This window comes from Lissotriton vulgaris, chromosome 8, assembly GCF_964263255.1.
Source record: "Lissotriton vulgaris chromosome 8, aLisVul1.2, whole genome shotgun sequence".
Classification (NCBI taxonomy): Eukaryota; Metazoa; Chordata; class Amphibia; order Caudata; family Salamandridae; genus Lissotriton; species Lissotriton vulgaris.
Genome location: NC_141696.1, coordinates 1,332,953,668 through 1,332,977,152, shown reverse-complemented (window position 1 = coordinate 1,332,977,152; position 23,485 = coordinate 1,332,953,668).

Below are 23,485 nucleotides of genomic sequence, written 5' to 3'. Positions count from 1 at the left end.
ACCAGGCTGCAGGCAGGCAGGGTGGGGAGCAGCGTGGGGAGCGACCATGTCTGTAGGGAACAGGAGGGTCACAGCGCTATCGCGTGAGAGCGGGCCTAACAGTATCAGTGGGAGGGAGGAGCAGCTGGGAGCCGGGAGCGGGGTGGAGACCCGGGCAGGGAGGCACAACAACAACAACAAAATGGCAGGCAGCCTAAAGCGAAACAGGAAGCTAATGCGATGCAAATGGCAGTGGCACCGGTACAATCAGGCACACCTCAAAATCTACAGGCAGCGCAGCACAAATGAAACTGTACTAACAGCGCACTTTGGCAATCTAGCAATACGATGTAAGAATGAATAAAATGAATAAGCAATCAAGGCAGTCTAGCGCTACGATGTCAGAATGAATAAAATGAATAAGCAATCAAGGCAGTCTAGCGCTACGATGTCAGAATGGATAAAATGAATAAGCAATCAAGGCAGTCTAGCGCTACGATGTCAGAATGAATAAAATGAATAAGCAATCAAGGCAGTCTAGCGCTACTATGTCAGAATGAATAAAATGAATAAGCAATCAAGGCAGTCTAGCGCTACTATGGAAATGAACAAATTAATCCGGCAATAACAGCAGTGATGCGCTACGATACCAGGCTGCAGGCAGGCAGGGCGGGGAGCAGCGTGGGGAGCGACCACGTCTGTAGGGAACAGGACGGTCACAGCGCTATTGCGTGAGAGCGGGCCTAACAGTATCAGTGGGAGGGAGGAGCAGCTGGGAGGCGGGAGCGGGGTTGAGACCCGGGCAGGGAGGCATAACAACAACAACAAAATGGCAGGCAGCCTAAAGCGAAACAGGAAGCTAATGTGATGCAAATGGCAGTGGCACCGGTACAATCAGGCACACCTCAAAATCTACAGGCAGCGCAGCACAAATGAAACTGTACTAACAGCGCACTTTGGCAATCTAGCGCTACGATGTAAGAATGAATAAAATGAATAAGCAATCAAGGCAGTCTAGCGCTACGATGTCAGAATGAATAAAATGAATAAGCAATCAAGGTAGTCTAGCGCTACGATGTCAGAATTAATAAAATGAATAAGCAATCAAGGCAGTCTAGCGCTACGATGTCAGAATGAATAAAATGAATAAGCAATCAAGGCAGTCTAGCGCTACGATGTCAGAATGAATAAAATGAATAAGCAATCAAGGCAGTCTAGCGCTACGATGTCAGAATGAATAAAATGAATAAGCAATCAAGGCAGTCTAGCGCTACTATGGAAATGAGCAAATTAATCCGGCAATAACAGCAGTGATGCGCTCTGATACCAGGCTGCAGGCAGGGCGGGGAGCAGCGTGGGGAGCGACCGTGTCTGTAGGGAACAGGACAGTGAAGGAACTAGAGTCATCCAGCAGTAATATCAGGCAATTAGCTAGTTCCTTCGACGATAAACTGAGCCAGCCATACCTTGACTCCGCCCTGAATAAGGCAATTTTAAAGCAAATTCTGTTAGTGAGGTTGATTGTACTACCGATGAAAGACATCAACATCCGTTGAAAAACATTAGAGGTAGTCACTACTTGCAGATTGTGCCACCGCTATGAGGAATCCATGGCCCACATGGTCTGCATATGTCACCGTTTGAATTATGCACGTTGCACTTTACTGAAACCCTTCTTTTTAAAATATGGGATATGCATCTGTACAGATGCCATAAAACTTCTCTTCAAGCTGGAGATCCCAATGGAACTAGCAAGATTAGCAAAATTTGCCGACAAGGTGAAATAACTATTACATAACGACTCATTCAAAGACTAGAGACAAACTGTAGTTTTAATCTTGCGTTCCCACCTTTTTCTTAAAGTAGCAATTACCAGAATGTTTTAAAGAAATGATTATGTCTTATATATGACTAACAGTGTTGTTAAATGAAATGACCATGTTTTAGCTATGCTCAAAAAGTGTCTGGACGGAGTACTCTCCAACCAGCCTTTTTCCTTTTGTTAACAATTTTAATAATTGAAACAATAAACAAATACAATACAATACAATATAGAAACAATTGTGTTTATCCCATAAATATGAATTTACAGCACATGCAGGATACTTTTCTGCATAATGTGCATATAATGGCAAAATAGGTTTTCCAACTCAAAGAAATAAAAATAATACCACCAGAGTATATGCCAAATAATGCCACGTACTTTGCCTTATCTTGCCGCATTATTTAGATAATCCTGCTCTATGATTTGGTCCTCTATTGCTGCAAAATCCTAGAGTTCATCACAATGGTAAAACTTGGCACATGTTGATAAAACTTACACCTCACAGGGACCTGTGTGATATTTTCCACATTTCCTTGGTCCCTTTAAAATATGGGTTTTATACCACTGACTTTTTTGCAATAAAAGCAGCCAAAGATATAGTATACATGGTGATGCGTAGACTGTAATGTTCTATTTATTTCCATTGTTAAGTGTGGGGATGGGCCATGGTTTAGAAGGCAGCAATGTTCTTTACCTGATACCACTATGTTTTCAATAGAATGTTCAACATATAGCAAACAAAATACCTTAATAAAAGCAGCTATTTATTGTTAAATATACACAGAGGAGTGGCTCCTACCGGATGGGGGTGGTGAGGTGGGGGGTGTGGGACAGATGTAAAACACTTATCTTGCTACGGCAGGCCGCCGCCTCTCCTCCATCCTCTTCTTATTTTCTTCTTGTCGGGAGTCCAGCAGCAGGAAGCATCCGGGCTCCCAGGCTCCCCTAAACCAACCACAATGCTAGACTGCAGCATTGTGATTGGCCTGAGTGCCTTGGTTCGATGCTTAGATTGGGAATCGGAGCTTGGGCATAATCTTCACCCAGGCTAGAATACAGCCTGGGTGGAGAACATGCAAAGTGCTCATGAATGTTTGGCCGGCCTGAGACGTCCGGCCAAACATTCATGCGCATTTGGAGTGAGCAAACCACTCCTCCACCGTCCCCTGCAATGTCAGCAAAGCAGCCCCACATCACACCAGGAAAGGGAAAACTAAAATGATAATAACGTTGGTTATTATCATTTTAGTTTTGCTCTAACTACTGCTTGCATTGCAGAGGAGTGGAGCGACGCTCCTCCGCCTTAGCGGAGAGGCTGCCGCCGTTGAATACACATCGATTTCTCATTGAATTACTACAAAATGATTAAATAAAAAATAGACAAGAGCTACTAGCATCTATAAACATAACCTGCATTGCATGGTGCCTTTTTTAATTTTGTGTTTGAAATGGACTTATGATCTTCCCATGTCACCCTGTTTTTCCTTCATTTGAAATTCTAGAAAAAACACAATAATCATAAACATAGTCCATGCATTTACTCTCATTGACTTATTTGGTTACAATATTAAACTCACCTTAAAGAGCTTTTCATCCATCTATACTTTCCAAATGACAAAATGCAGATAACTTTCAAATATCAGTTCCAATTCGAATTTAACAGTAGAATCTGAGTAGCTCAGTCATGCTTATTCTAAGAGACCTACTTACAAAACCCAGAGACGTCTGGAGTGGGTAGGCAAAAAACTCCGCCACAGCTGAGTAGGCAAGATATCCTATTTATTGGATGTTGGTTAATCAAGCTTGAAGGACAATTTTCTAATAATAGTGCATAAAACCTTTTCTAAATTTCCTTGGACAGTTATTCCATGTCTTAAACACGCTGTCTATCGAGAACGGAGATTTAAACCCAATAGACAAGGTACTTATTCACTCAGAGTGTGAGGAAGATATCGTTGCAATACATATTGCACCCAATGTAAGACATACTCTGACAGTTAGACTATTGAAAAATGGGTTAGCACCCAGAGGAGGTGTAGTAATATTTGTGATAGAGGCACACAAAGATTTCAAAGCAGAGGTATTCTACTCATGGATTAACTTTTCATTATTATAAACATGAAGAAGTTCCTGGGGCCTACAATCCGTTTGGGGAGATTGAGATTCCGCTTACTGGCGCCCAACCCATACAAGAACAAGAGCAAGGCTTGGTCCTTTAGGAAGACTAGGAGCAACATGGCTGATAGTAGCGACCTATACACCACATCCAGACATTGACACAATACCAGGCGATGAATTTCTTGTTCAACACAAAGAGTTGATAAAACTCTACAGAAACATGACACACGTCGTCTTAAGGACACTGGGGTTCCAACCAGCCGTAATTACAACTACTGCAGCTCCTACACCGAGCACAGGTACTAAAATTACTCCGCAAACATTACAAGCAGTAATGGACAAAGTGCCCAGAAAACATGAACAAATTCTTTCTGGGTAGCTCAGAAAATAACCCAGTTAGAAGCAGTATTCCCAAATACAACACCATTTGAAAAACACAGAATGTTAACAATCTGCTTGCCCATGCGGATTACACCACAGTTAGAGGATTGTACCTCTTGGGGTACAGTCTTTGCTGCCATATATACCAGAACTCATGGCATTCCTTCATTAGCAGTAATACCAAATGTATTAAGACAAATACAAAATGAGTACGGAGCAGAACCTGCCCTAAACTTAGGGAAGATGTTATTAAATAACTACGAACAGGTATCAGCAATAATACTAGCTACAGGAGTTCTCTCCATTAGAACAGGTGAATGAACTACCCAAAATAATTGAAACTGCATATGCAGAATTAGACAGGGATAGTTTGGGGGGAAGAGCTTTAAAACCTCGACTACAGGGCTGTCCCAAAAAGGCCCCCCTGTAAGCAGATACCTACTTCTTCTAAAAAGAAGTGTGATAATAAAAAGGAAAACTCTAAAGACTAGAAATCTCAGTACCAAGGTAGGTCTCTTCCACAGGAGCCCTCTGAAAAGAGGTACATCCTTAGAAATAAGGATAATATTAGGAAACCTGACAGGTATCAGGATACTGATACACGTTCCTCTCGTTCCTTTCAGGGCTTGAAGAAAAGCTCAGAAAGAGAAGGACAGTCAAAAAATAGAGAGGAGCGCACACAGTCCAGAGACAAGCAGCACGCTCAAGACTTTACTTCTAAAAAAGAAGATAAGCAAAATCTAAAACCTCAATTTAAGAAAAAGAAAGTTGCTGGTCTGAAAATCAGACATGCCCAGAATTCTGAGGACAAAACTTCTGAATGAGGAATGGGCTCTGATGATGTTAGACAGTGCGACAGGAGTAACAATAGCTTGCCTGAATCTGAAGGAAATTCTGGTGAGAACAGAGTTGAATGATTACATCACGGTGGAAACACCAGACACCAGGGTGAGTGTTCCACATAAGTTATATGAAATAACACTCCGGATGGAGGGGGACAAGCCCAGGAAAGTAAAAGGTCTTTTTTGGAAGAACTTATCATCTGGTTATAACATCCTGTTAGCAGAACAAGATTGGCTACCTGTATTCGTAATGGAGTGCCCCAGGGGAGAACGTATAATTTTTCCTGCATTTTCCAACCACATTTCCGTTCACCTTAAACGTACATATGCACAGGAGTGGGCATGCAGGGTGGGATGAGAACTCAACCTACCATATGATCCTGTTAAAAGTTTCACCTAATGCTCAGAGGCAATATCCAATAAAGCAAGAAGCTAAAAAACAGGTCAGGGTGATCTTAGATCAACTTGAATACCAGGGGGTAATTGAAAAATGTACCTCTCCAATAAACAATCCTTTGTTTCCTGTTGCTAAACCCGACAATACATATCGTTTAGTTTTAGATTACAGAGATATAAACTCATGCACAAAGACATTTTCTTTCCAAAACGCACATAGTGCTGCATTAATGAATAACATTGTGTGCAAAAAATACAAAACCACACTCGATATCTCAAATGAATTTTTCTGCCAATATTTAGCACCTGAAATCAGGTATCTGACTGTATTCAGTGTGTTAGGGTTGCAACAACAATTTTGTCGACTAGCACAAGGGTATAAGAATAGCCCTGGTGTATTTTCAGCAAGAGTAACAGAGTTACTTCAAAAATTTGATGAAGAAGCGTTGTCCTGTGTGGATGACATTTATCTGACAGATGACGACTTAGATAGGCACTTGACCAGGGTAAGCATCATTACTATGGGATGTGCTAGAGAGGGCTGCTAATGAAACTTTAAAAAATCAAAAATAGCCCACCTCAATGTCCTATTTTGGGATATGAGCTGTCAAGTGAAGGCAAAAGCCTGGCAGCTAACTTTTTAGAAAAGTGTGCGCTGTTCCAGCCTCCAAAATCAATAAAAAATGTTACAATCAATACTATGTTTCCTAAATTTCGGCAGGACATACATTTTAGATTACGCACAAAGGGTAAAACCTTTCTATAACTTCACAAAATCTGACTTTTCAGTCTGAAATTGGACACAAGAACATACTAATATTCTTCGTTTACTCCGGAAAGACATGATTGCTTCCAAACACTTCCAAACACTCGTAAACGTACGCCACTTATTGATCCGAATAATTACGGGTACACTTATTTGACCTTTAATGAAGGAGAAACTGTACCAATCGCTTACGAATCACACCTGTACACAAATGCAGAACTGTGTTTCACTTCAACAGAAAAAATACTGATAGCCGTTCAGACTGCTGAAGCAAAAGAAAGAGCACTGGCTCAGGGGAAACACATTATTGTCTTAACTCCAGTACCAGCTTTAGAAGCAGTTACAAAGGCCAGCATCCCTAGTGCAAAAGCGTTACATCCAAGATGGATACAATGGGCTAATTCTCTTACTGCAACATATCTTGAATACAGATTTGATCCAAGTTTGAAAACACAAGAATTCCTGCAATATGAACAAGAATATCCTCTACCTAATGAAATCTTGCCTCTAGAACAGTATAAATATATTATTTATACTGACGGATCTGCACAACCAGCCATAGGAAGTATGCAGCAATATTTTTCGGCATGTGCTATTGTTAAAGGTCTCATGCGTGATGGCAAGTTCCATCCTTGTTGCACAAAAACGCAATCTCTAGGAGACTGCACTGCTCAGTTTGCAGAATTAAAGCACTAATACTGACACTTGTAAATACGGATCACAAATTCCCCACACTAATCATGTGTGATTCTTTTTACTGTGTACAGTCATACAATTAGTACTTACAGCATTGGGAGCCGAATGGGTTTAATCCCTTGCGCGCTGGCCGAATTTTTGCGCAGTGTGGGCAAAATGAAGAGTGTGCGGGTTTGGACGGCCAGGGGGATGTCCTCTGCACACGTACACCGCGACGTGTGACGGCCAGGGACCATCTTAAGCACACAAGGGGTTAAAGAAGCAAAAAGAGGCACAATTAAGCACAAAATGATTTGGGAACAGGTAGCAGAATTGAAAGCCGAACTACAGAGGACACATGTGATCCATACACTGAGTCATCAACGTGATGGCGTTCACCCTGAAGGGAATTCATTGGCTGATGAAGCTGCAAAGGGGGCTGTTTGCATGGCTTCGGTAGCTACTCTGACTTGTTCAAACACAAGAATAGACGGAAATATTATGGTATCTGTCATCGCATCATGTAAAGGCAGCACAGCAGTACCTAAAAAATGTCCACTCAAATGCTCCTACAAGTTAGAGGTACAAAACATTCCATATGCTCAGATTCCTGGAGTGGGGGATAGAGTAATACCAAATATGGATCGTAGGAAAGGTTTAATACTAGCTGCACACAAGGGTTTGGGCTCAACGCACAGAGGCGTTACAGCGACCATTTCTTTACTGAAACAGCGCTATTGGTGGCTAGGGTTAACTAAGCAAACAAAAGACTATGGGCCAGATGTAGGAAGGCAAATACCGGTCGGTATTTGAAGATGGAGATGTAGGGGCATGTTAAAATACAGGTTCGGTAATTTTATCGAATCTGTAATTTTACGGATTCTGTAAAATACAGAATCGGTAAAATTACCGATTCTGTATTTTGACATGTAGGTAGCACTGCAATCAGTGCTACAGGGGTTTAAGAATTCGTTATTTACCACCAACTAGAAGTTGGTGGTAAATAATGAAAACACTTTAAAAAGCATTTTTTTTGCTTTTTAAACAGTGCCATGTTGCAGACATACATGCCCTAAGGGCATGTATGTCTGCAACATGTGCACCCATGCACAATTGAGGAGTGCAACAGGGTGTCAAAGTGACACCCTGTCACCCTTCAATGTTTCCCCCAAATACCGAATCGGTATTTACCGATTCGGTAATTGACATTCATTCCCATGGGCCTCCAGGCCCATAGGAATGGATGGCAATTACCGAATCATACCGATTCGGTAATGAAATCGGTAAATTTACCTAAATCCTGATTGCCAGTTCCTAAATACCGAATCGGTATAATTCGGTATTTAAGAATCGGTAATCTGGGATTGCCTACATCTGGCCCTATGCCTCAAAATGCGACATGTGCCAGCAGATGAAAGGCTCCACCGTTGCACACCAAGCACAGACGCCATTCCTGAAATCTGAAAAACATCTTGCATGTGTGTACTTGGACCACTGCAACCCCATACAAATGGACGGGGCTTACAGATATATCATGGTTGCAGTGGATTCATGCTCGAGATTCCTATGGGTATGGCCTCAGCGTTCGGCTGACGCTCAAACTGTTTAAAAGATTTGCGAGTTTTTATCGGTACATACGCAGTTAGTATGTTACATTCTGACCGCAGCCCTGCGTTTAGCTCTCGGGCTTACAAAGAGGCCATAAAAGGAATGGGCGTAGCATTGCGGTTCTCATCTCCATACCATCCTGAGGGAAATTTGGTTGTGGAGAGAAAAAAACTGGACTTAAAGCAATCTTTAACAGGTAGGGTAATAGACAAAGACGGTAGTTGGGTCACACACCTTCATGGGGTACAGCGGGCATTAAACAACCAGCCAAGAAGCTCTCCAGGGGGTGTCACACCATATGAGGTCCTCTTTGGGACACAAATGTGAGTACCTGATCTTGATTGTGAAGGCTCATTGGCGGATGAAAAAGATAATTTGATAACCATGATTGTTTGGCTGTTTTACAGGATCTAAATGAATCCAGGACAAAACAAAGCAATGTCCATCTAAAGCAGACCGCCACTGAGGAAGTGAAGGTAGTCACGGCAAGACCTGTCTGGATTCCAAAAGTCGGGGATCTGGTCAGAGAGAAAATTGCAGATAAAAAGGAATTTGGGCCCTCTTACAGAAAACCTGTACCAGTCTTTACAGTACACGCAACAAGAACTGTGCTGCTCCCACCTCTTGCTGGAAAAAAGAAGAAAAGATTTGTCTCAATCGACTTGATCAAACCACACTATGTGGCCGATACTAAACAGTAGGCCTAGTGGACTTGGCTGTAGCAGACACCCTCTTCTAGCTACAATCCAAGAAGTTCAAACAGAAAAGACTCATCACGTTTAAAGAGCCACCTGTAAGGAATGAAGGACTAAGCAACAATGCAATGGAACTTGTTCCACTTTAACCAGACATTTAAAATCAAAATGAAAATCAGAATAATTCACAAGTTGCAATTAGACCGAATACAGATGTCTACATCGACATGCCTCGTCGAGAGGAAAATAAAATTTCAACTAATCCCAATGCAATTCCTACAATTGATCGAACAGCTTATGGCTATTTCATTAACTTTGATACGTTTTCTCTGGATCCAAGTGAGTCGGAAAAACGCCATCCAAAACACCATTCAAGCAAGAATTATAAAACTTTTTTCTATTTCTTCAAAAGACATACCTGGTATCACCTTGGATTGAACTCTGGGTAATTTCTGGGATATTGTTTTTTTCTTTTCTGGCTAGGCTTAGTATTGACATTGTAGTATGCTTATCAATGGACACTATCTACAACAAGGTTCCACAGCCCAATAGGTCAGCATCCTACTGAAGCCACATCCATCATCACACTGTGAACAAAGGGACTTGTCATCAGTGAACATTACAGCTGTTCCTACACCAGATGGTATAGTATGGGACAAGGTTGATTTCAACCTTTTCGGCCCGACCAAACTTTTAAAAATTAATCATGAATTTAAAAACTCATTAAGTGATTTCATTACCTCCAGTACATTTTCTGATGATTGGGACACTGAAACAGTAAATAACATGTTGTCTGATTTTGAGAAAACTGATTCATTTTCTAATAATGAAATGTTGGAGGGTTCTTCAGACTATGACAAATTGTACTGTTACCATCAATATGGTCATCATTTTCTGCACCAATCCATTTCGACTAGGAATGTTTTTGAGTGCCATCAGTGGGAACATTGCCCAACACCCCCGAAAAGTAGTTCACAAATGTTTGCACAGAAATGTGCATACTTTTCAGGGTTTAACACCACAGACCCAGCCTCATTTTATTATAAGGTTGTACCAACATCAGCACTGAAAATTATGTTGACAAACACTAAACAGATTTACTCTGCTCCCTTTTTGGCCCAATTGTCTGAACAGGGTTTCAACCTATGGAAAGACAAAATTGACTCAAAATCGATTTGGGGTCCAAGGGACTGGCAGGTCCAGGGTACAGAGGCACTATTTAGAGCATGCCTCATTCCACAGCAGATGATCTTTTTAAATGATAGTGTGCAACAGACATTCTGTCTTGGAATAGCCAAGATAAAGGACCTGAACACTCCAAAATTTCCTACACCAACACTGGGGTGGCTGAATTCTTCTACTAAGGACGGGGCAACAGTTGATGATGTACTAAAGTACAATAGATCAGGCCAAAATTAGAAGGAATGGGTGGTTTGGCCCTTGGACACAAACATGTCATAAACAGTTCCTGCACATCACCAAAAGACTCAGTATGCATAGGCCAGACCCAGGATATGTACAGAGAGAACATCCAGGGGTAGTGACATCCTACAGTGTTGGGAAGTTGTGCCTAGAATGGCTAGAAACCTCAGCACTTGCAGAAGTGAAATGACACTTATCTTTACTCTCACAAGACATGGATCTTAGGGACTTTTTACTAGGACCTAGGAAACAACTTATAAAATGTTTCATACATGCAGGCATTTATGCTGCCTACAATTAAATCTGGAAGATTTTCCAACAAGAAGCCGGAGAGAGAATATAGGAAATAGACCGTATAAACTTAGAAAAAAGCTTTAGCTGTGGTGGCTAATCGGTTAACAAATTTGACCTCCAGAGTATATTCATTGGGCAACATTGTATCTTCTGCTATTGACATACTGGAACATGATTTAGGCATATTACAACACAGCCAATCACAGTTACGTTCTATTATGTTTATGTTATTGACCTGGACGCTGCAATCTTTGCGTACAGGCTTTGTGCCTTGGCGTTTTATAAACAGTATGTCTCTGTTTTCAGAATACTATCTAACTGATACACAGATAGAAATGCCACAAAGGGGAGCAAAATATAAAATGCTGCAAATTGAAAAACTGGACAGGCTACCATTCACAGTGGCCGAATTACCATCCACAAAGTGGCTAATCCACGGCCAAATCATTCTCCTGGTCACTACCTTTCAGTTTCACTATTGCCTTGAGCATAGGCAGGCAGGCAAATATGAAAGGTTGGGTAAAGAATACATTAGGAAATCCTGACCTCGGATGAAGATGATGGGTCGTATCATTAATATGTCAGATAGGAGCAGTTTTGTACACTTATTTAAAACCATAGGATCAGGACTCCTTTACACCTTCCAGACAATCCTCGAAATTATTCCTAACTTTATACGCTTCATATTTGAAAGCATTTTCGGGGGTCTACCTCTGATCCTGCTTGCTATTGCTGGAATCCTGATTGTTGTTTACCTGCCACTCAATGGACAGACCACCCGCCAGCGAGATTGCAAAAGCTCTCCTGGGAAGATATTACCATGAGCGAATGGTACAACATCTGAGTGCACCTCGCCTTCGAGAGCTAAGTGCTTCTTGGTTCCTGTCATTCAGACCAGTCTTCGAAGACTGCACCATCCCTGTTTTCTGATGCCTGTTTTGCGGAGGAGAATGCGAGTTGGACATCTGTCTGACACCTCTAACGGAGACGCCAATGGACTTAGACTGCAGGCTGGAACCATTGCTGTCCCATGCTCGTTTCTGTCCTCAGCGTATTCCCATATTAACACATGCATTCCTCGAGGTTCCGCAGGTGCCCTTAACTGAGTTGGATTTCAGCTCCACCCTTGGCACCGAGGTATCGACTACAGCACCGGCTGCCTCTCCAACAGCTGTTGGCAGCACCGAGTTTCATCTATGCACTCTTGACGTGCTATGCAAGGTACTACAATGTTTGTCCCCTATGGCAGCAGGCAGCGACAATGTTATGTCTCCCAGCCAGGACATATAATCTGAATCTGGCTAACCATGTGCTGGGAACAAAATCAGTTTTTCTTTCTCCTTTTTCTCAAAATAACTTTTTTCAAATTGACACTTTAGATAACAAAACATGGCCTTCTAAGTACTCATGTAGTAGTTCAACTTGTGTGATCGAACTCATTTAGAACTGTGATTTGTGGAACTTTACTACACTGTCAAACATTTTTTTCTCATCTTTTAAAATGTTTTAAATGATTTTGTAATGTGTTTAGAAACATTTTAAATGAATGCTTGATAATTTTATGCACTGACACCGTTATCAATGTGTATCTCAAATGTGTATTATTATTGTTAGGTATTAGGTGGAGTGGGTGTTATATTTTATATTGGTAACCTGATATAGGTCCAGGGAACATCGTACACTTTTCCTACATCATCTCCTCGTCATTTCATATAAACTAGCCTTATAAGGACATAACCCCAAAGAAGGACAGAATGCCTTGTATGGACATAACGCCTTATAAGGACTGCAGCCTTTTATGGACTAAACCTTTCACCTAGTTCCATGCAGAGGGTGGGTTATTCCTAATCGATATTGCTAAGACGCCACCCTTAGCACATATGAATAATTTATGAATAGACTCTCCAGGAGGTACACTTCACCTCTCCCATCGAAGCACAATGTTTAATCCCCAACGACATCCTCATACTGAACAATGGGTAACACACGCATATAGACTGTATAAATACAGTACAATAAGTTCTTATTGTAAACACGCCCAACTGTTTCTTCTGTGTATCTCTCTGAGAGTAAACCAAGCAAGTACGAGTGACTGGGTGAAATAGTATATTGTTTACACAAGTCTGAAGAATCAGGGTTTGTTGTGTTCTGAGGTTGTCAAAACTGAATCTCTCTGATAATAGGAGATTCTGGTGGCACTGCGAGCTAGCTAATGCAAAACATAGGCTAACATATTCGGTGGGGGAGTTAGTCCGCATTTTGTGAACAGACTTATTAGCACATAGTTTGGTTAGGAAACAAAAGAGTGCAGTCAGCAAAAGTCCATGCGCCAATTAAGACCCTTTTTGCCCTAAGCATTCTTCGTAGAGGAGGCCCCAGGTCATTTGCAAAGGTTTCTCCATGTTTGCTCTGCCATCGTTAAAGGGTTATTCAATTGAACTCTAAGGGATATATTCACAAGAACATGTGCTAAACATCGCCAAAAAATGCTAACGCACCTTTACACATTGCAGCCTATTGCGGGAGAATAACCCTGTGTCAACGTGGAATTCACAACAAGGTGGTAGCATGCGATGGTCTGCCAAAACCGCGGCCAATGTCCGTGATACAACCACCTTGTCAACGATAAAAACACAAACCCCAACGCAAAAAAAATCCGATGTGTCAAAGAAGATGAGGAAATCAGCGATAAGCAGTGCCAGGCCTGCAATACACACACAGCAGGCTGGAAAAATCAAAATAAAAGTAGGAAAAACACCCAAACACAAACTGACCAACACCCAAGCACCATGGAGGCAGCCGGAGCAGGCACAGAGGACGAGCACAATCCCACAAGCACGCCAGAAGACCAGCTTGGGACCTCGGGGACCGGGAAAGGCAAGGACATGAAGAAGAGGAAGACGAAGTTCAGTACGCAGGAAAACAGGAACATAGTCACGGAGGTGATGGAACACCATCAACACCTGTTCGTCACCTCTAACGTGTCATTGGGAACAAAAAATGGGATAATGCGGTATACGTGGACAAGGTGAATGCCTTTGGAGAGCAAAGGAGGTCACTGGACGAAGCCAAGAGGCGATGGATTTACATCAAGCAAAAGACCAAGGAGAAACAGCCAACCAGAAGGCAGCAATGCAGACTGGAGGTGGGGGCCCAGCACCACAGCTCGTGCTGGATAACATGGAGGAGCTGGTGTCGACAGTTATCAGTGTGGAGTCTGTGGCCTGAGTCGGGGGACCGGACACTGCTCGACAGGACACAACACAACCACAACAAGGTGAGTGACCACCAGGTACTGGGGGGACGGGAGTGGGCCACAATTGCACACATGCACAAACAAGCAGTGCACACCCACAATGACTCTGGGTCATGGCCCTGATCCACACACTGTCACAATATACAATGCCATGCTGTCTGATTGTCAACATGTACCATGCGGCTACATACATGTGGACACATTATAATACACCATCTCCCCTTCACATTGCAGGGGCACCGTCAACACCCCCTGCAGAGCAGTCCCAGCCACTCTTCACTGATGACGAGGAGGACAACGCCAGCATCGACACCCAAACTCTCCAAAACATCATGGACATCATCCGCAACTCCAGCATCAGGGCAGCCCAGCTTCATCGAGGCGACCCCGTCCACTACCCAAAGCACCCAGCAGGAGGCACCCACAGACCTGGCACTCTCCCAAGACCCCCAGGAACCAATCATGGCCTTCCAACACCGTGTGTTCGAGGGCCTGAGGGAGACGTCTGAGCAGGCACGGTGGGGTTTGGCCTCTTGGCTGCCAAAATGGAAGCAATCCATGGGTGTCTAGGTCCCATCAGGGACCACCTCCAGTCTGTAAAGGACACCCACAGCCCACTCCATGCTCTCCAAGGAGCTCTGACTGACATTGCTGGAGTCCTGACGCAGAGAAAACAACACCTGTCCGCTCAGACTGGCTCCAGCGATTCAGCCGTGAGCTGGCACACATGCGGAGGATCATGGAGGACATGGTGCAGATGGAGGCAGAAAGGATGGCAGCCACTGCTGCACATCAGTGAGATGTAGCTGGGATTTACCATGCCCTGCAGATCCTCATCATGGCATTGCTGCCACAAGGCATGGCGCTGATGAATGCTGCTGTCCCCACACTGTCCACATCTCCGCCCCCTGGTGTGTAAGTGCCTCACAGGCGGCAGGCATATCCACTCCAACACCTGATGTGCCACTGCCACACAGTGCGGCCGACAATCACCTCCGGCCCCTGAAGTGTCAGTGGCACACAGTGCTGCAGCCGGTATTGCAACACCCACAGGTGAGGCAGAGCACACATACGGGGACGAGGATGTGGATTAGATTGTTGTCAGAAGGAGGCATTAGCATTCATCTCCGCCACTTGGCCTGTTTTTGCTTGGTGTCGCACATGGCCTCATGACCTCCCACTGACCCCCCCGATACACTCCGCTGCACTCAACTTGGACCACAACAGGGACTTTCATATCCTGTTTGATGACCGATGACCCGGCAACCAGACTGCGGACTGTTCCCTTCCTCTTCCGCAGCACCTGTCATCCTGGATGGACTCTGGCTGGCTCTCCATGGGCCCATATTGTGTGTTGTGCTTCGCCTGGCCCTGTACCGCTCCAGCTGCAACCCTGCACTGGATGTGCATTAAACATCCAGTAACGCACTGCTGTGTCATGTCTTTCATCATTCCTGCATGAATGTGTGGATGGAAGTGGGGACAGTGATTTCCCTGATGTCAATGATGCTCATCTAGTGTGATGCCTGTCACTGTGTGCGACATTGCCTATTGTGTCCCGGGTGCCGTGGACACTACAACTGGGACACACGCATTAGTCACTTCCTTGTCTGGACATGGACTGAACCACGCCCAGAGCCCCTGAGTCATTGTTGCAAGCCCTGCACTGGTCTGGCGCATGCCAGGCCAGACCACTATGCTGGCGCTCAGAGGGGGGCCCACATAGCTATCTGTCGCAGGCCTACTCGCTATTGGTGTGCAGGTCACTGGTCTAGTTGTCAGTATGTCACAGCCACTACCTGAGAGCAGGTCTACACACACACCACACCCATCCGGCACAGGCGTCACAGGCCATGTGACCCCGCTAATATAAGGGGCCGACAACGTCACATTTACCTCTGCCGGTGGTGACGGGATAACGGACGCTCCACTGTGCTCAATGATAAAGGGCCCATGATTTGCTGCGCATAGGGTTGGTGGCACCTGAGGCCTTGCAGCCACCACGGGCCTACCACCACGTGGTGCTGACTGGGGCTGCACAAGTTTAGTGGCACCCAAGGCCTTGTGGCCGACACAGGCCTACCACCGCGTGGCGCTGACTGGGGTTGCACAGGGTTAGTGGCACCGGACTAGCTGAGCGGGTGTGCAGCCTGCAATGATGACGTGTGCACTGATGTGGTCTCCGCCATTGATGACTCAGTGCTCGGCGTCATGAAGGGGACTTGCTGGGACGCGGGGCAGACCTGCATGATGTGGACCATGGTGGCGTGACAGGGGCCTGGAGCCTGCACGGGCACGCGGTGTGCCTACTGATGGACACACCGGTGGCAGCAGGTGAGCAGTGGGGCCTGTGTGTACAGGGGAGGCGGTTTCTCTCTCTCACCTTCCTCTCTCTCTCTCCCTTCCCTCTCTCTCTCTCTTCCCTCTCTCCCGTCCCTCTCTCTCTCTCTCGCTATCTCTCTCTCTCCAATCTCCCTTCGCTCTCTCTCTCTCTCTCTTTCTCTCTCGCTCTCCCTTCCCTCTCTCTCGCTCTATCTCCCTTCCCTCTCTCCCTCACTCTCTCTCCCTTCACTCTCTCTCTCTCTCTCTCTCTCTCTCTCTCTCTCTATCTATCTCTCTTCCCTCTCTCTCTATCTCTCTCTCTCTCTACCTTCATTTCCTTTCCTCTCTTTGGCTCACTTTCCATCTCTGTTTCTTGTTCCTTTGATCTGCACATGACACATGTCCTGATTTTGTGCTTTCTCTTCCAGGTTGTGTCTTCGAGATTGTCCCTGGCAGACCCGACAGGAGTCTTCCGCATTGCTGTTTTGTGTTGTGTTTCAATAACATTTTTGGTTGTTATTTCACTGCTGTGTGACTGTTTCTCAGTCTTCTGGCCACACGTGTGTATTTATTTGGCACTGGGCGTCATCGTGCGTTTGTTGTGGCTCTTGTGGTGTGCACGGTATTTGTATGTCTGGGAGGGGGAGGGCCGTGGGGGGGCCTGGGGTGGTTGCAGGTGGTGTGGTGTTCCTCATGGGTATCCGCGTTGCATGATCATTGTCACCATGGCATCTGTGGGTCTTCAGGTGTGGCTCTTGGCTGGGTTCCCTTTCATGCTGCAGGTAGTGGTCCAGCTTAACACAAACAGTAGGCAGGTGTTAATTCCCTGCTGCTACCGAGGCTTATCACATGTTTTTGTTTCGCTTCGCAGATCTGCCAGTTTGTTGTGAAAGTGGTGTTGTGGTTTTTTGTGTGTGTTTTTGCACGGAAACACCTACTCTGCATCTCATTAGGGTTAGTTTGTGGTTTCAATTGTGGAGATACATTTTGGGGCAGTTATCGCAGGAATACAGGCGATATCTGCAGTTTGCACCACCTTCTAATTCTTTTAATTCTGTCTCCACATTTGTGGTGTTAGGGTGGGTATAAATCGGAGTTGAGTCCTTGTGAAAATACCATTAAATGAGGTGAAGGGAAGAAAGAAGGGGGAAGGGCTATCTGACACTTTTTTGCCAGAATCCCTCCTCTAGATGAGCACCACCCTGCTTTTATATTGTATCTTTAGAACTGATTGTTGGTGTAAGTATTTTACCACTTGTAGCGGCGCTGATAATTATTTTCTGTATTTGTCCCAGCACTTACCTGCAGTTTGTGTACATAAATGGCACATGTTGCACTTTATTCACAACAACACTTGTTAGTGTAATTCTGCAAAATTTTAACACGTTTACATCTTGTGCCAAAGCTCTACAATATATTTTTACGAGTTTCTTTCTTTGGTAACATGGGCTCATGTTATACATTTTGACCTAACGCTTTGAGCTGCCAACAAATGTATCCTATGATATTAAGCCACTTTCAGTTCACCTAATATGCACTTAACCCGACCAGCATTAGCAGTCTAGGGTTACTTTGCTAGATCTCACCAACAAGCATACTGCGAAAGCATGCCGCTCTCATAAAATATAAGAGCAGGAAAGATTAGTTTACATCTGTAGAATTCGATCCAACAGCTGCAGGATGAAAGCAGCTTCACAGTGGATTCCGAATTCGTTAGTAAAACGTGCATCGGAAAGGGATGCGAGCAGGGCCGAATTTATATCTAAAAAAATATTGAATATTGGCGGCTCTCGACTGTTTGTACAGAGACAGCAGCGAGGCTGGTATTGTCAAGGCACCTGCTGCACCCGCAGAGCCATTCATTCTCTTTGGAAGCGGTGTGAAACTGGCTTGACTGTAGTTACGTAGGAAGTGGCTGGGTTGCTACAAAAGCACGAATCTGCTACGGTGCTTAATTTGATCCGGTGGTTGCAGAAAGGCCCCACATGTGATCATTCTTGGGGGCTGGCATTTATTTTTCTTTAGCAGACTTTGACTAGGAGCAAGTAAGAGAAAAACACTATTGATAGGGTGCGTCAGAAGCAGCCATCATTGGGGTGTGTCGGCTTGAGTGTGAGCAAAAAGTGAAAGTGTATGTGAAAAACAGGAAGTGAGAAAGAAAGAGGATGGGAAAAACAGTAGTCAAAGTGAGAATGAGATTAAGGTGGGGGTCTGGAGGAGCTTAAGAGGGTGTGCAATGGGTGCAAGTGGGAAACATTGTTTACAACAAGGGGATTACATCGCGATGCCATTACATCGCGGTTTTTACAACGCAAGTCGTTACAACGATTTGCGCTGGATGGCGCTCTAGGTCAAGGAATAGTATAATTTACTATCCAACACCTTCCCTACTGTAAGTAGACTTGAGTTGGAATAGTAAATTATACTACCCCTAAGTCCAGCGCCCTACAACGCAAGTCGTTGTAACGACTTGCAATGTAAAAACCGTGATGTAATGTACCGCAATGTAAATGTATGCGTTGTAACATCATACATCCGGTGCAAGTAAACAGGTTTTGTGTGGGGGAAAATGCAACAGCATCAGGACTGGCAAAACACAGCAGTAACAGGAGTGAGCATTGATATCAGGACTCAGCAAGATAACAAACCTGTAGGAAATAGCAAAAGCAGGAGTTACTGCAGGAGTCAGGGTGACCACAGCAGGAATGGAAAGATATGACTGCAGCAGACGTTGTATGCAGTCATAAGGGCTGACAGTGAAGAGCAGCATTAGAATCTGCAAAATGTAACAGCAGCTAGACTCAATGGCGGCCCATCCATTATGGCAGAGTAGTGTCGCCCCTCTGCTGCCCGCGCCGGCACAAAGGTGAAAAATAAACTACATTTATTACTATTTTATTTTTCCCTTTCCCCAGACGAGCTGTTTGGGGACAGGACCGCTGCTGCTGACTGGCAGCAGGGGAGTGGTGCTCACTCCACCAGTTTACTCTGCGCCTGTCATTTTGGAAGCCTGTCTTGGGACGGCCAGCCCAATATGCGCAGTGTAAACCTCTCCACCCAGCTGTCTAAGACAGCTAGGTGGAGAGCAGACACAGACCCCCATTGCCTAAAAGAGTGTCAAGCCAGCCTGCTCTAGCCAATCCTGGCGCTGCTCTCATGCTGCCTATCTGCAGCATGAAAGTAGCGTCAAGGTTTGTTTGGAGAATTGCATTGCTACAGTCAGAGTGCTGTGGGCTCATGAGAACCAGAGGAGGTGAGCCAGCAGAGGTAAGTGCATTTTTATTTTATTTCATTTTCAGCCACACCCTCAACGTCAGAGCTGTCAGTCGTGGTTCGTTCTCAACACTGTTTATAAGAGCCATGACTGACAGCCACATGTGGCTGGTAACCGAAATGTTGGGGTGGTTGCCCCGCCAAATGTTTAGGGTATCAGCCACCACTGCCTAGACTGCTAGTCATGATAACAGCAGGATGCAGAATGAATGCAACGCGCCTGGCAGGCCATAGAAGCAACAGGAGTTAAATACGGTGATCACAGGCGTGGCAGTAAGGCCTGACAGAAACCAACAACTGTAATATCTACAAGAAGTGACAGCAGTCAGAATGCAGATTATGACAACAACAACAGGAGTTAAAACAAGTATCGCAGTGAAAACAGAAGGACTTTTAAGTATATAACAGACACATCACTGACAGAATTGTGAGGGATGGTATGAGTCATGACAGAGAGCGGCAGCTAATGTGCTGTCAGGGAATGACATCCGAATGAAAGCTGGCAGAAGCAGGAAGGACCAGGGGAAGACGGCACGTTCTGAGGTAAATGGGGCCGGGTTTTGGAGGGGGTTAGTTTGTATGGTTTGGGGGAGTCTGATAGTTTTCAGGGCTGGTGGAGGTCGGGGTATTTTTCAGGGCTGGGGTAGTTTTCATAGCTGGGGGAAGGTTTTTTTTTTTTAGGAGGGAGGGGTAGTTTTAGGTGTCAGGGAGGGGTTTGGAGGGCCGTTGTAGGGCTCACGGTGGGGGGTTGGAATCATAATACTTTTTAGTGCTGGGGGCTGGGTAGTTTTTAGGGCTCAGGGGCTGGGATAGTTTAGGGCTTAGAGGAGGGCATGTAGTTATTAGGGACTATGTGGGGTTGGGGTAGTTTTTATGGCTTAAGGGAGGGTTGTCAAGGGTTGCAGCTGCGACCCCCAAATTGCCCTTTGTGGCGTCTGACAGTGTTGTTGCGACTACTGGCTTCAGAGTTGGCAAAATCAGTGCCACTCTCATTTTCTGCCCATTTTTAGATCTGGCATTAGGCAGGATCTTTTGATTTATAATCATCTTAATTAAAGGGTATTTCAGCCACCTATCTTCACCCATTGGTGTGTTGTTGTGCCATTTCCATTTTGCTACCACCCATTACACCGTACAGCATGGGGTAATGGGTCAGCCCACTTAAATATCTGGTTAATTTCACTTTGAGTGACTGCATTTTGCTCTTTTACATGGTGGACATCCTCATACAAGGTCGTTTTTTTCAGTCCCAGTGTTACCTGATGTGATAGTATGACACATTTGGATTGAGCACAGGCCACATTCCAGCTTTATCAGCTCCGGTCTCCTTCCAGCGGTGGTGTACATTCCATTTGAAGTGGACTGCTTCTCTTACACAGTATACAGTATTGATTCCTGGACTCGGTTTGACCAATGATTCATGAATAAAATTTGCCCTGGAAGAAAGCCAAACTTTATTGCGTTTACTTTGCAGCACACTCGTAACAGTTTTTTTTAAATACTAGCTGTACCCAGCCACGCGTTGCTGTGGCTCAGTCTGGTTAAATGGAAGAGATTAAAAGAGTAAGCGCACGTTTCTAATATGTTTAATTTCACAATGCTTGTGGGTATACAATATGTTTTTGTCCATCCAGATATATGTAGACTATTGCCTATATGTGCCCCTTGTATTTGTTGCGCAGCAACCAAAATCGATAGGGTCTGTTCCGGTTGCAAATTGAACCGACTCCTCCCCCCTCCCTCCACCCACTTCCCGTTCTGCCATCCTGACACAAACTGTCCATCCTAATATATAGACTATTGTCTATATGCGTCCCTTGTATTTGTTGTTGCTGCAACCAAATCGTAGGGTCTTTTCAGCCTTTCGAATTAAAACATGCACGTATTGGACACTCGTGTATTCAAATCCAATGTTGTGTATATATAAACACGCGCTAATGTTGCAAAGTGAACCAACTCCTCCCCCCTCCCTCCACCCACTTCCCGGTCTGCCATCCTGACACCAACTGTCCATCCTAATATATGTAGACTATTGTCTCTATGCGTCCTTTCTTAATGTTGCAAAGTGAACCAACTCCTCCCCCCTCCCTCCACCCACTTCCGGGTTTGCCATCCTGACACTAACTGTCCATCCTAATATATGTAGACTATTGTCAATATGCGTCCCTTGTGTTTCTTGCGCAGCAACCAAATCGATAGGGTCTGTTCCGGTTGCAAAGTGAACCAACTCCTCCCCCCTCCCTCCATCCACTTCCCGGTCTGCCATCTTGACACCAACTGTCCATCCTAATATATGTAGACTATTGTCTCTATGCGTCCTTTCTTAATATTGCAAAGTGAACCAACTCCTCCCCCCTCCCTCCACCCACTTCCGGGTCTGCCACCCTGACACCAACTGTCCATCCTAATATATGTAGACTATTGTCTATATGCGTCCCTTGTATTTGTTGCACAGCAACCAAATCGACAGGGTCTGTTCGGCCTTTCGCTTAAAAACACGCGCCTATTGGACACGCACGTATTCGAAACCAAGGCTGTGTATATATAAACACACACTAATGTTGCAAAGTGAACCAACTCCTGCCCCCTCCCTCCACCCACTTTCCGGTCTGTCATCCTGACACCAACTGTCCATCCTAATATATGTAGACTATTGTCTCTATGTGTCTTTTCTTAATGTTGCCAAGTGAACCAACTCCTCCCCCCTCCCTCCACCCACTTCCTAGTCTGCCATCCTGACACCAACTGTCCATCCTAATATATGTAGTCTATTGTCTCTATGCGTCTATTGTAGTTGTTGCGCAGCAACCCAATCAATAGGGTCTGTTAGTCCTTTAGATTAAAAAAACACAAGTATTTGACACGCGCATATTCTAATCCAACGTTGTGTATATATAAACACGCGCTTATTCGAATTCAATGTTGTGTCAACATTTCAAATCAATCGGTGAAGAACTGTCTTTGATTTAATATTTTTATCAAACGCACATTGACATTTTTATGTGTCTGTTTGTGCTTTCGATTAAAAACACATGCGTATTCGACATGCGCGTATTTGAATCCAATGTTGTGTAAATAAAAACCCTCGCGGATTCGAATGCAACGATGTGTTAAAATTTCAAATCAATCTGTGAAGAACTTTCACAGATTTAAGATTTTTATCAAACGCACATTGACATTTTTACGTGTCTGTTTGTGCTTGCAAATAAAAACACGCACGTATTCGACACGCGCGTATTCGAATCCAACGTTGTGTATATAAAAACACTTGCGTATTCGAATGCAACGTTGTGTCAAAATTTCAAAGCAATCGGTGAAGAACTTTTGGAGATTTGGAACAAACGAACAGTTACATTTTTGTTTATGTAGATAGGTGGAGGTAATGTGGGTTTTAGTATCCAATATTTTAAACTGTGAAGCCTCTTTTCTTTCTTCTATCCATCTTATTTCGTTCCTTCTTTCTTTCCGTCTTTCCTTTTTCTTTCCTTCAATCTTTTTTGCCTTTTTTCCTTCTTTTATTTTTTGCCTTCTTTCATTCCTTCTTTCTCCCTGTTTTGCCTTTCCTTTTCTCCTTCCTATTTTTTTTCTTTTTCTTCTTAATTCTTTCTTCACATAATTTTTTTTTGGTCATCT